Below are 12,104 nucleotides of genomic sequence, written 5' to 3' on the forward strand. Positions count from 1 at the left end.
CTTTGGCCCATTCCTTTTTTTTTGTTGCTCTCTAATGAATTTTTTCATGGAAGTAATCATACTAGGGGCATCTTTTATGACTTATGTCATAAAAGATGTCAAGTAATCATTGAGATTTGAAATAAATTTTTGTATAAAATAGAGACTAGAGAAGTTCGAACACTCTTTATATTGAGCTTCTTAGTCAGGGTATTTTCCTTCGGAGTTGAATTTCTTTGAAAAATCTTTATCCCAGTGGAGTCTAGAATTCACTCCAGAGATTTTTAAATTTCAGTAAAATGCTTTGCGTTTTAAAAAAAAAAAAAAAAAAAAAAAAAAGGTTTGACCTTCAAAAATTCTTTCAAGATACTCGAATTTTGAAAGATTTTTAATAAAGATAGAAATTAGCAGATTCCGTGTTTCATGATCTGGTCTTTCTTCTTTTGTTCTGAGGAGTTTCTTAATAAAGATAGAGGTTACCAGAATATGTGTTACATGGTCTGGTCTTTTCTTCAAAGTGTTTTGAAGAGTGTTTTAATAGAATAAGAAATCATCGGATTTAGTGTTGCACTATCTGGTGGTTCCTTTAACCTGTTTTCAAAGATGTTTTACAAGGAAAAATTACCGAACTCGTGTTACACGGCTTGGTCTTTTTAAAGGTTTTAATTGTGGAAAATTTCTGATCCTGTGTTACAAGGATTGATCTTTTCTTCCTTCTCCCGGGTATTTAGGACCCTGATGATTAGTATTGTAATGTTAAGTAGTGACTTACCTAATCATCGTTCCGCAATGTGCAGCTTCCTAACGTGTTAGGAGTCATGTATATCTGCGAAGAGGTTTGTAGGGGACTGTTTAGCAGGACCTACGAATTTGGGTTTATGTGGAACTGTTTAGCAGAACCGCATGATCCGGAGTGATTCGCTACCTTGAAAGAGAGGAGTCAGAATTACTCGGATAGTTAAACAGATTTATTTTCATCAATGATCTGTATAACTATCGCTAGGCTTGAGACTCAGTCTCGCCTCGGGTATTTAGTACCCAGATGATTAGTAATGTAATGTCAAGTGGTAACTTACCTAATCATCGTTCCGCAATGTGCAGCTTCCTAACGTGTTAGGAGTCATGTGTATCTGCGAAGAGGTTTGTAGGGGACTGTTTAGCAGGACCTACGAATTTGGATTTACGTGGAACTGTTTAGCAGAACCGCGTGATCCGGAGTGATTCGCTACCTTGAAAGAGAGGAGTCAGAGTTACTCGGTAGTTACACAGATTTATTTTCAGCAATGATCTGTATAACTATCGCTAGGCTTGAGACTTAGTCTCGCCTCGGGTATTAGAAGTTTGAGTTTAGCTCGAATATTCGATTACCCTAGTAATTGGTCGAGTCTTTGACTGATCGGCATGATTTTAAAAAAAAAAAAATTTAATTCTTTGAGTGTTTGATTTTGAACTTGTTTTGGACGAGTTTTGATACATTGGTCTTTGGCCTATTTTTGCAGGTTTCTAAAAAAAAAAAAAAAAAAAAAAAAAACTCTTTGAGTGTTTCGAATTATACTTGTCTTGGACAAATTGCAATGTGGTTTCTAAAAAAAAAGAAAATGGAAGCTCTTTGAGTGATTGAAGTGATTAACTTGTTTCTTTGGTTGGTGCTCTTGGAGCAATTGTTATGTTTACTTTGGCTTAGCCTGATATATAAAAAAAAAAAAAAAAAAATGTTTGTGTTTTTGTAATCGTTCGTTCGTTTTTTATTAATTAGTCGAGTCATGAGTATTAGGGAGAGACTATCTCTTTGAGATGTCTTAGTTGCCGAGTTAAGAGTCGGTGAGAGACTATCTCCCTATTGTTAGTAGAGTTTTATCTTTGTGAATATCGTTTTAAAACTGAAAACCCAAAAATTTGCTTTGTTTTGGTTTCGGGTCAGTCAAAATGTGTCGTCTGTTCAGCTTTGCCATTCGCGTGTTACACACGCTCTGCCAAAGAGGGGCATCTGTAGACACCCCATTTTGACCGGACCCAAGTTCGCTATGCTTGGGAGAAACCCCATCCGATCATTTCCGCCATGCTTCGCATTTTTCCGTGAGAGGTTGAGAGAGATTATTCATAAGAATCCAAGCGAGGGAGAATTTGGACCCGTTTGGTGGGCCCGCATTGAACATTTGTTTAAAATTCGAATCAACCGAGGGCCCACATTGTGGGGCCCACGTTGTGGGGCCCGCGTTGTGGGGCCCGCGTTGTGGGGCCCACATTGTGGGGCCTCAGTAGGGCCTCTTGTGAGGCCTCTTATGAAGAACAATAATGATGGATTCTCCACTAAAGAAACATGATGGGCCCTCCACTAAGAACAATAATGATGGATTCTCCACTAAGAAACATGATGGGCCCTCCACTAAGAAGAATGATGATGGATTCTCCACTAAGAAACATGATGGGCCCTCCACTAAGAAGAATGATGATGGATTCTCCACTAAGAAACATGATGGGCCCTCCACTAAGAAGAATGATGATGGATTCTCCACTAAGAGGGACAACATGATGAGCTCTCCACCAACACATCTCTCTCTCTCTCTTTCTCTCCCTATATATATCTTCCTTCCCATCCATAAAAGGGAGGAGAAAAAGGAGAGATTTATCTTCCATTATCTTTTTCTCTTCCATTATCTCTTCCAATCACTCCCTCCAATCCCTTTCCCTATATTCTTCTTCCATTATCTCTCCCAATCACCTCCCAATCCTTCCCTCTAAGAGAAAGTGAAAGACGGCGGAACGGATCGGCGGCAACATTTTTATTTTTTTTTGGGGTTTTCTTTGCTAATTGAAAGGGTAAGACAAAGCGTATATCCGAGGATTACTTACCCTAGAGACAAGGAGAGCTAGCAAGGTTGGTATTCCAAAACCCTCTTTCATATATCTTAAACTAGAAGCATGCTAGGATTGAATTTGTGATTTATTTTTATTTTTTCTTATTGTTATTCAAAATATGTTTTTTTCAATCTCTGAGTGTTTTGAACATTAAGAAGTGTAGAAATCTGGAATTTCGAAGAATTTTGACTTCGTTTTGACCGTAATTTGACCTTTTGAACTTTACCCTCAAAGGGGTAAAATTCTAAAGATTGAATTTAAGAAGATGTCAACATAGATCCAAAATCAATGAAAATTTAAACATAACATAATTGTAAGATTTTGAATTAGTACGAATTTCTTTATGAATTCTTGATTTGATTTAAAGGGTTTAAAAATTCATTTAACTCTAGGGGTATTTTTGGAAAAAACCAATTTTCAAAAACTCTATAATGTTTTCAAAAGTGAAATTTGGATGAGATGCAAATTAAATCTAATCTAATCTCCCGTGAATTTTTCAAGATTTTTGGTTGCTGTTGGATATTTGTTTATGATTTTGTACGTAAAATCATGCATGCTGTATTAAATCTGATAAAAATAGTAAATTGCAATAAAAACTTCTGAAAATATTTTTTTGATAATTACTACTGGAATTACATGTTTTCATAAAGTTTAAACTGATTTGGATTTGATTTACTATGTGTTTCTTTGTTAATTCATAATCTGGATGGATATTTGTAAAATCGTAAATTAATAGTAAATCATTTTTAAAATTTATGAAACTTTTACAGTAATCCTTTCTTATTGTAATACACATACTATAGAAATTTCATATTGTTTTGAATTGATTTGCTATACGTTACTGTGTTAATTCACAATCTGGACAGAAACTTTCAACATTGAAAAACTAATAGCAAACCACATTTAAAATCTATGAAATTTTTATTATAATCTTATATAATTAAGGAGAAGTTACTGTAAAAATTTCATCTTGTTCTGAAAAGATTTGTTATATGTTGATGTGTAAATCTACAATCTGAATTGAAACCTTTTAAAATCCTTGAGTAAATTGAATTAAAATCAAATTGTTTTAAAAATTTCCAGATCATAATATTCCATCACATATTCAATCATTAAATTATCAAAATAGAAACCTTAGGAATCACTGATTTCCTTTGTAAAATCCTGATGCTGTGATTAGTTTGTATGTTTTATTTTCTCATCACATTTACTCAAACTTAATCTAACAAAACCTGAAGGTATCATAGATTGCGCGAACTTATTGCACACACTTACATCACTTGCATCTAAACCCCTGCATCTCACATGCACACACGTCCTATTTTAGGAACCCGGAGTGTTATCTAGCATGGTTGACTGGGATTTCATCACCTGGTGCCTCTGTGCTAGAGAAGCATTCCACCCTTAGCCTAGTACCTTTATGGTACGTAAACGGATCTCTTGTTCACGTACTGATACGCCGGACACTGGTACAGTATATCGAACATGGATTCGCGCTAAGGGAACTCTTGGCCTTACCCCTAGATTAACCCACACATGCATGTAGTATACGAACACATGTGCATCACGTGTGTGAGCCTAGTTTAGGATATCCTACCCATTTATGTCTAGATTAGGCCGTAGTCCATCTTCCAATGGCTACGATCGGTCCTAGGTACACAAACAAAGTCATGAGTCGAGATCCTTTCTCCACTCCGCTAGATTAGGGTTAGGGTTGATGCCTTCAGGTAACACTGATAAAATGTGTGAAGATTAAAAAACTTTTCCTTTGGGGTTAGGATGTAAATCCCATTCATTTCCAAAGATCTCATAGGATTAGTCATTCATGATCCATCCGTTGAAAGCAATCTTATGCTATCTCATTTCATCTTGATCACAGATTTTCAATCTTATATTATCTGATTTGACTCGTGTTTTCATTTCCTTTAGAGAGTCTTTGACTCATTTATCCTTTAGTTGGTGTTAGTGGAGTCTTTGACTCGTGTTTCTTTTCCTTTAGAGAGTCTTTGACTCATATATCCTTTAGTTGGTGTTAGTGGAGTCTTTGACTCGTGTTTTCATCTCTTTTAGAGAGTCTTTGACTCATTTATCCTTTAGTTGGTGTTAGTGGAGTCTTTGACTCGTGTTTCTTTTCCTTTAGAGAGTCTTTGACTCATATATCCTTTAGTTGGTGTTAGTGGAGTCTTTGACTCGTGTTTTCATCTCTTTTAGAGAGTCTTTGACTCATTTATCCTTTAGTTGTTGTCAGTAGAGTCTTTGACTCGTGTTTCTTTTCCTTTAGAGAGTCTTTGACTCATATATCCTTTAGTTGGTGTTAGTGGAGTCTTTGACTCGTGTTTTCATCTCTTTTAGAGAATCTTTGACTCATTAATCCTTTAGTTGGTGTGAGTGGAGTCTTTGACTCGTGTTTCTTTTCCTTTAGAGAGTCTTTGACTCATTTATCTTTTAGTTGGTGTCATTGGAGTCTTTGACTCGTGTTTCCGTTTTTAGAGAGTCTTTGACTCATCTGTTTCATTTGCAGTATTATTAGAGAGTCTTTGACTTCGTTATCTTATTTCAGTGTTATCAGTTGCTCTTATTAGAGAGTCTTTGACTCGTTTATCCTTTAGTCGCTTTTATTAGAGAGTCTTTGACTCATTTATTCTTCAGTTACTGTCATTAGAGAGTCTTTGACTCATTTGCTCTTATAATAGTATTATTAGAGCATAGTTTCTCCTGTACACCCTAGGGTTTGTCCCTAGGATGTTGTTTTGTATATTCCCTCCGGTCTTTGGCCAAGAGGGTGAAAACATAAAAAATAATTGATTTGCTGTAAGTGTTTGATAGTTAGAGAGTTCGTTCCGAACTACGTTGGCTTGATCCTCTTCCACGAGGTACGTAGTGCAGCTTGGGATCCACATCCCAAGTCCAGCCAAACCTTTAAAAATAAAAATTTTAAATCTTTCAAAGTTACAAAAATATTCAAACCATTTTCAAAAAGATCTTCCTCTAGAGTTAGGAGTATGTCCTAGCTGTTTAGGTTGTGTTCTAGAGTTAGGAGTTTGTCTTGATTTATATGGTATGTCCTGTCGTGTGAGTGTCCCTAGAGTTAGGAGGCCTCGAGTCGATCGGTTAGACATTTAGTCGAACCGATGGCTAGACTAGGCATATAGTCAGCCCGTGGTTTTCATTAGGTTGCACAGCCTAGTTACACATAGGATTGTAGGAACCACCTGCATTAGCCTAAGGCTAATCAACTTGCATTAGTTAGGGCATATAGGGTGTCCTAAAATCCACAATTCACTGGAATTTTAATAATCATACAAGAAGCTTTAATAACTGGTTCGGTCTTTTAGATCGAGTCTAGGATAGAGGGCTAGATGTCTTAGGCATCATAATTTAGAATAGGGCATCGAACTACGTGGGCTCCGATTCTTCCCGAGGCCGGGATACGTAGCGCAGCTAGGATGGATGGCCATTCTGGTCCGAGTCCAGTCCTGCATTAGAGTTAGGACTTGTCTTGTCCCGTCATACATAGCATAGATTTGTGTCTCATGTTTTGATATGTTTTCTTACTTTCTTGTACTGATACTATACCTTTGGTTGTAGCTTGCATGTGCGTGTCCACCAGAAACTTAGACACCCATTAGGCATGTCACTCATAACCTAGCTTTGCTTAGGTGACACATTTTTCATTTCATTTTACGTGTTTATTTCTCCATTCTCAGGAAATGCATGCTTAGGTAGACGATTCCTGAGGATTGTTCCCATTTCATATGATTTTTACCCAAACTTCTTTGGAGTTAATGAAAATGGCATAAGAGACCAAGTGCTTGCACTCGGGCGAATTGGGGGTGCTCTCAGACCTTCCCCATTCGTAACCAGGCACGAACCCATATATATTTCTGGTTATCCATTGCACAGAGGATTTGATTTTAGGGTTCCATGGCCTATCCATGGATGGCGACTCTGAGTTCTTTTTAGGTACATCTCGGTTTCGAGCCCTGGCTCCTGATCAGGATGTATCTCATTCGTTTTGTATCGCCACTCGTGCTATGCTGTGAGGGTGGCATCCGTTTCGAGAGTTCCTTGGCAGAGCTCTCCTTCACATTGTGGAGATCTTAGAGGATTGCTGTGGGGGCCTGTCCCCTCACCTCATCGTATTCTCAGGATCGGGGTCCACACTAGACTAAATAATGGGAACAAGACAAGTGTTAAATGATGTTCAAGGCTATGATGTTTGTATGCAAATAATATTAGAACTTGAGCATTAAGAAATGCTAACTAGATTTGAAAGTTGGAAATTTGAACTTGGAATTTGCAAAGCTGATGATAGTGGATATTAAGTTTTGAACACTAGTTCAACTAATACTAACGAATGTGTGGAAGTGTTAACCTGCAGTGACGATTAACAACAATTTAAATAGATTTTAGACACAATGCCCACCAGTTAAAGTTTGGGGTTCAAGTTGTGCTAAATCTATTTAAAAGAAGTAAATGTGGAAACACCTATTAAAACCAATCATTGTTATGGGTTCTAATGATAGGTAACAGTAAAAAATAGCTGGTGGTCGAATTAACTGTTAGGCAAAATCTTAAATGCAATAAAAGATAACTACTCTAAGTAAACGGAAATCCAAGAACTAGCTAGGTAATGAGATGAATGTAACAGTAAGACAATAGCGAATCGATGAACACGAAAAAAACCCAAAATTAACAAAACCCTAGATGTAATGTTTAAAAATTACCTTTGAATAGTGGACGGAGCTGATTTCCGGCGAGAGGGGATGCTTTCCGGCGAGTAGGTGGTGCGTCACCGAGATTCACGCGGACGTACGACGGTGACAAAGGTCGTTTCTCCACCGGCGGTGAGAACTCTCGTCGGAGAAGACGAAGGTAAAAAAAAAAACCGTGTAAAAGGTTAAAAACGAAACTAATAAAATAAAAACACTGTAAAAGGTTAAAACCTAAACTAAGGGTATATTTGTCTTCATACGATTTTTCTCTCACCTCACACCCCTTTTTTATAATTTCCAAATTACTACCCTTTATTAAGAATTTCGAATAAACTTTGCATTTTTTTCATCATTTGCCCTAAACAAAATTATAGAAGCATATTTTCCATGCAAAAAAAATCTAGGTCTCTGAGATTGCAATTTTCATAAGAAACAGGGAAAAGGATTTCCAGTAAAAATGTGTAAACCAAAGGCAGAAAACTTATTTTTCGTGTAAAATACATTCCAAGATAAATTTCCCAAGCATCAAACAGCCTAGCATCCCAATGAAATATAAGAGGAAAAGCTTTAGCAAGTCTGTAGGCATTTTGTGGAAGAATTGCATAATGATCCCACGGGTACAACATACACCATTATTCAGTGTATACGAACAAATATAGTCACAGATGTGCATCTGCTCACTGATCAGGACTGTTCAACCAATAACATTCGTCGCAACCTTAAACAACCGTCTCTTTATTCTGCTCTCCTCACTCTTTCGCATGCACTCTTACCACTACATTATCTTGTCATTCTTGCTTTCCTTTTTAATTGCAGGATTTTCTTGAAAAAGAGTTCTTTCCAGAATTTCTAGCTTTTCTATTGTTTGATTACTCATCAACTCAACTCAACGAAGCCTTTGTCCCAAACTAGTTGGGGTCAGCTAAAATAAATCATTTAGAAAAAATTTCATGAAGAAGGTGAAAGTAACCTACCAAGCTCTAATCCCAGCTCTAGTTGGATTTTTCTACGTGGATCATTTTCTTCCATTCTATCATATCCAAGGTCATGCTCTCTGTTATGTTAGCCATTAAGTCTTTCCTCACTGTTTCTACCCAAGTTATTTTCGTTCTAACCTCTTTTTACTGTATCAATTTGGCATGAGTCGCCTCTTCTCACCGGAGCATCCAAAGGCCTACGTTGGATATTGTTTGATTAATCATTAAAAAAAAATTTAACCACCGGAGTTCAAGCTTATTTAGAGGGACCTTCAATTTCGATGTCCAAAATAGTCACAAATCATACAAGTGCAACTAGGGTCAGGTCGGGTCGAGCTTTTTCTTAAAAATAAATTGGAATCAACCCGTACCCAGCCCCATCTTATGGTAAAAACCAAACCCGAATTCCCAAAAATCAACCCGAGTTGCACCTCTCATTTCCCTCTAAATCATGGAATGGGGAAAACAAAATCCCCGAGGAAAAAATTCAGGCAGAAATGCTTTATACATCATCTATCTGAATCGATTCCATGATTGAATTATCTAAATTCTGAAGACGTCAACAGATGATCAAATCATGATAGACGCTAACTGTTTATGGTGGTCAGGTCTGTGATCTGTTCATGTTCATCAAGATCAATAGTCAAACATGGTCATTCAATCATGAAAATCAGCTAAAAATCCCTTAAAATTCAAATCATGCACGATAAATGAGATCTTTAAGAATACACACTTCTTACAGAGAAAAAAAAGAAAAAAGAAAATGAAAGTGTCATAACTGGCCGAGCTGCTTAACTGGCTGTGATGAATCCCGTCAATAAAACAGGTCCTATAAAGTCCCTCAATTCGTGGTCCCCAGTGAAATTTAAAAAATAGTTAAGCATTTGTAATCCTCCTGGTTAACAATCTTAAGAGGAATTTTCAAAAGATGGCCACGCCAGGGATCGGGGATTCAAATATCTACTTCGGAACATAAAATGGATGAACTGCCGGAGATCAGGGATTCAAATATCTACTTCATCACATATATGGATGAACGGTGGTCAAGTCATGCTACATACCAAATGTTGTTATCCATCTCCTACCACCCAAGGGTTATGACTTATGAACAGTTTTTTTCTCACAACCCATCTGGTTCACATGATTTGAAACCCAATGAGCTTTGTAAATGAACCAACAGCAAGCCAACACCGGACACTCTACTCAACCAACTGAATCTGTCATTGGAGTTCTATAATCATGTTAGATGGATGAAGCAGAAGCAGTTATGTTGGTTGCACAAAAGCCAGCATGGTTTAGGGGTTTTACTTGGTTTTTTGGAGCATCAAAACCCTTTGTTTGCCAATATAGCATCGAAATCCCAGAAGACAACCAAGGATGTCTCCTGCTTGGTTTTTTGCTTGAATTTTCTTGGGAATGACGCTCTCTCTCTCCCTCTCTCTCTCTCTCTCTCTCTCTCTCTCTGTAATGACACCCCTACCACTACTCTACAGTCTCTACGAGGTTGAAAACCAAACATTACTTCCCACTATTCTAAGAAGTAACTACCAGGTAAATACATGGCATGCATCCTCCTTATTGACTACTTACCCTGCTACTCTGTGGGAGTCATCGATCTGATGGCCATTCCAGCACTACGCTTTAGAATATTGTACTAACAACAGTCTAACAGCACCTAATAAGATTAAGATTCATACATTTATCTAATGCTGGTACCATTGCTTATATAATTTCAGTAGAAAGATAAGGTCTTTGAAGCTATAAAATCCCAACATGGACACTTTATTGCCTAACTAATTATATTTTGGTCATTTAAATCAAGAAGCATGTCAGATATATATCATTTGCCAATAACAGGCAAAAAACTCAAATAATGTCTACCTGAATCTACCTGTACGATCTACCAATGCAAAGTACCATTTTTGCCTAAATACTCACCTTCTTTTGATGGCATGAAACGAGAGAATGAGAACAGCAACAATTCCTCCCTTTTTGTGGAGACACAAAATACACACGCCTCATGGACTAAACAAGGAAACAAATACCCAGGATCAAACCACTTGGTGAAGATTTTTTTATGCAAGATGTCATTGTTTTGTTATCAACTGGATTAACTCATATGCAAAAATGGTCACAATTTCATTACTGAAGCCTAGGCTCTTGTGCACAAACATATGCCGTGTACAAAAAAATCAGTGACCAGTTAACGACTGCCTTAGAGACTCAAAATCATGAAAATATATGTAGTTAGGTAAGATAAGCTTACTTTTAAGTGTTTTAATGTTACTAGAACAACAATATCCTACACAAGAATGCAGTCAGACAACTCCAAGCCTGCGGCAGCATCCAAACACGAAAATGAGCCCCATCTTCAACAGTGACCCCAAAATTCCTCCTTAGCTAGGAGCCCATCTCATCACCTAGAAAATTCACAAGCCATTCGTGCTGGCTAATGAAGATTTCATTCCAGATAAACAAGCCTTAAGTAAGAGTTCATCTTTCCGATGTTAAATGCTGTTTAGAACAACGGAGAAGAAAATTAACCAAAACAGGAAGAAGGAGAAGGTAAAGGGAGGAGAGAAGAGAGAGAATTTTAGGGTAAAGCCTTCATAGGTTGTGAACCTACGAAGGTTCTAATAAGTCTCCTACATGCTCGAGTGGTAGAGGCAATAAGTGCTCATGTTGCCGCGAGGAGGTGTTGGGTTCAAGACTGGTACAAAGAAGTAAGCCCTTCACAGAAAAAAAAAATCTTTATTATAATTGTGGGTGTGAAAACCCCACTCCCACAAAAGTGGGACCTAGGGGTGCAACTTGGGCGAGCTCAATCCGAACCCGACGGGTTCAACCTGGAAAAAAGTCGAGTTGGGTTGAGTTCGGGTTAGGTTTGGGTTCGGGTTGAGTTTTCTCAACCTGAGTTGAGTTCGGGTCTGGTTCGGGTTGAGGGCTTGGGCAACCCGACCCGAGTGAACCCAACATTTTTAATAAATTTTTTTTTTTTTAAGCTTAAAATCTTGGGTTGGGTCAGGTTGAACTCGGGTCGAGTTGGGTTCGGGTTGGCAAAAAGGGTTCCTCGGGTTAGGTCGGGTTGGGTTTGGGTTCGGGTTGAGCAAATGGTTGCTCGGGTCGGGTTCGGGTTGGCCTCAACCTGACCCAACCCGACCCGAGTTGCACCCCTAGTGGCACCCACCATAACTTAAGTAATTTAATTAATAGCACTAAGTTATTTATAGTAAAAATATAGAAATACCCCCCACCCCAAACAGATAATAAAATACTCAATAAGCTTTTATTTAAAAATAAGTGGGCTCTATGGCCCAATTCCATCAACCCATGTTACTTTCAGCACACCCCTCTGAAGCATACATGTAAATGTCGAACATGTCCATTTTCTCAAGAATCTTCTAAAGGCAACCTTTAGGGATGACTTTGATTAGAATGTCAGCAAGCTGATCCTCTGATGTTGACATAAGGAACTGCAATTGATTTTTGCCTATATCTTTTCTTTAACAAAATGACAATTAACCTCAACATGTTTTGGTCTCTCATGAAACACAAGATTAGAGGTGATGTGGAT

This window comes from Tasmannia lanceolata, unplaced genomic scaffold (genome assembly GCF_043159265.1).
Source record: "Tasmannia lanceolata isolate RefF3 unplaced genomic scaffold, GAP_Taslan_0.1 ptg000005l, whole genome shotgun sequence".
Lineage (NCBI taxonomy): Eukaryota > Viridiplantae > Streptophyta > Magnoliopsida > Canellales > Winteraceae > Tasmannia > Tasmannia lanceolata.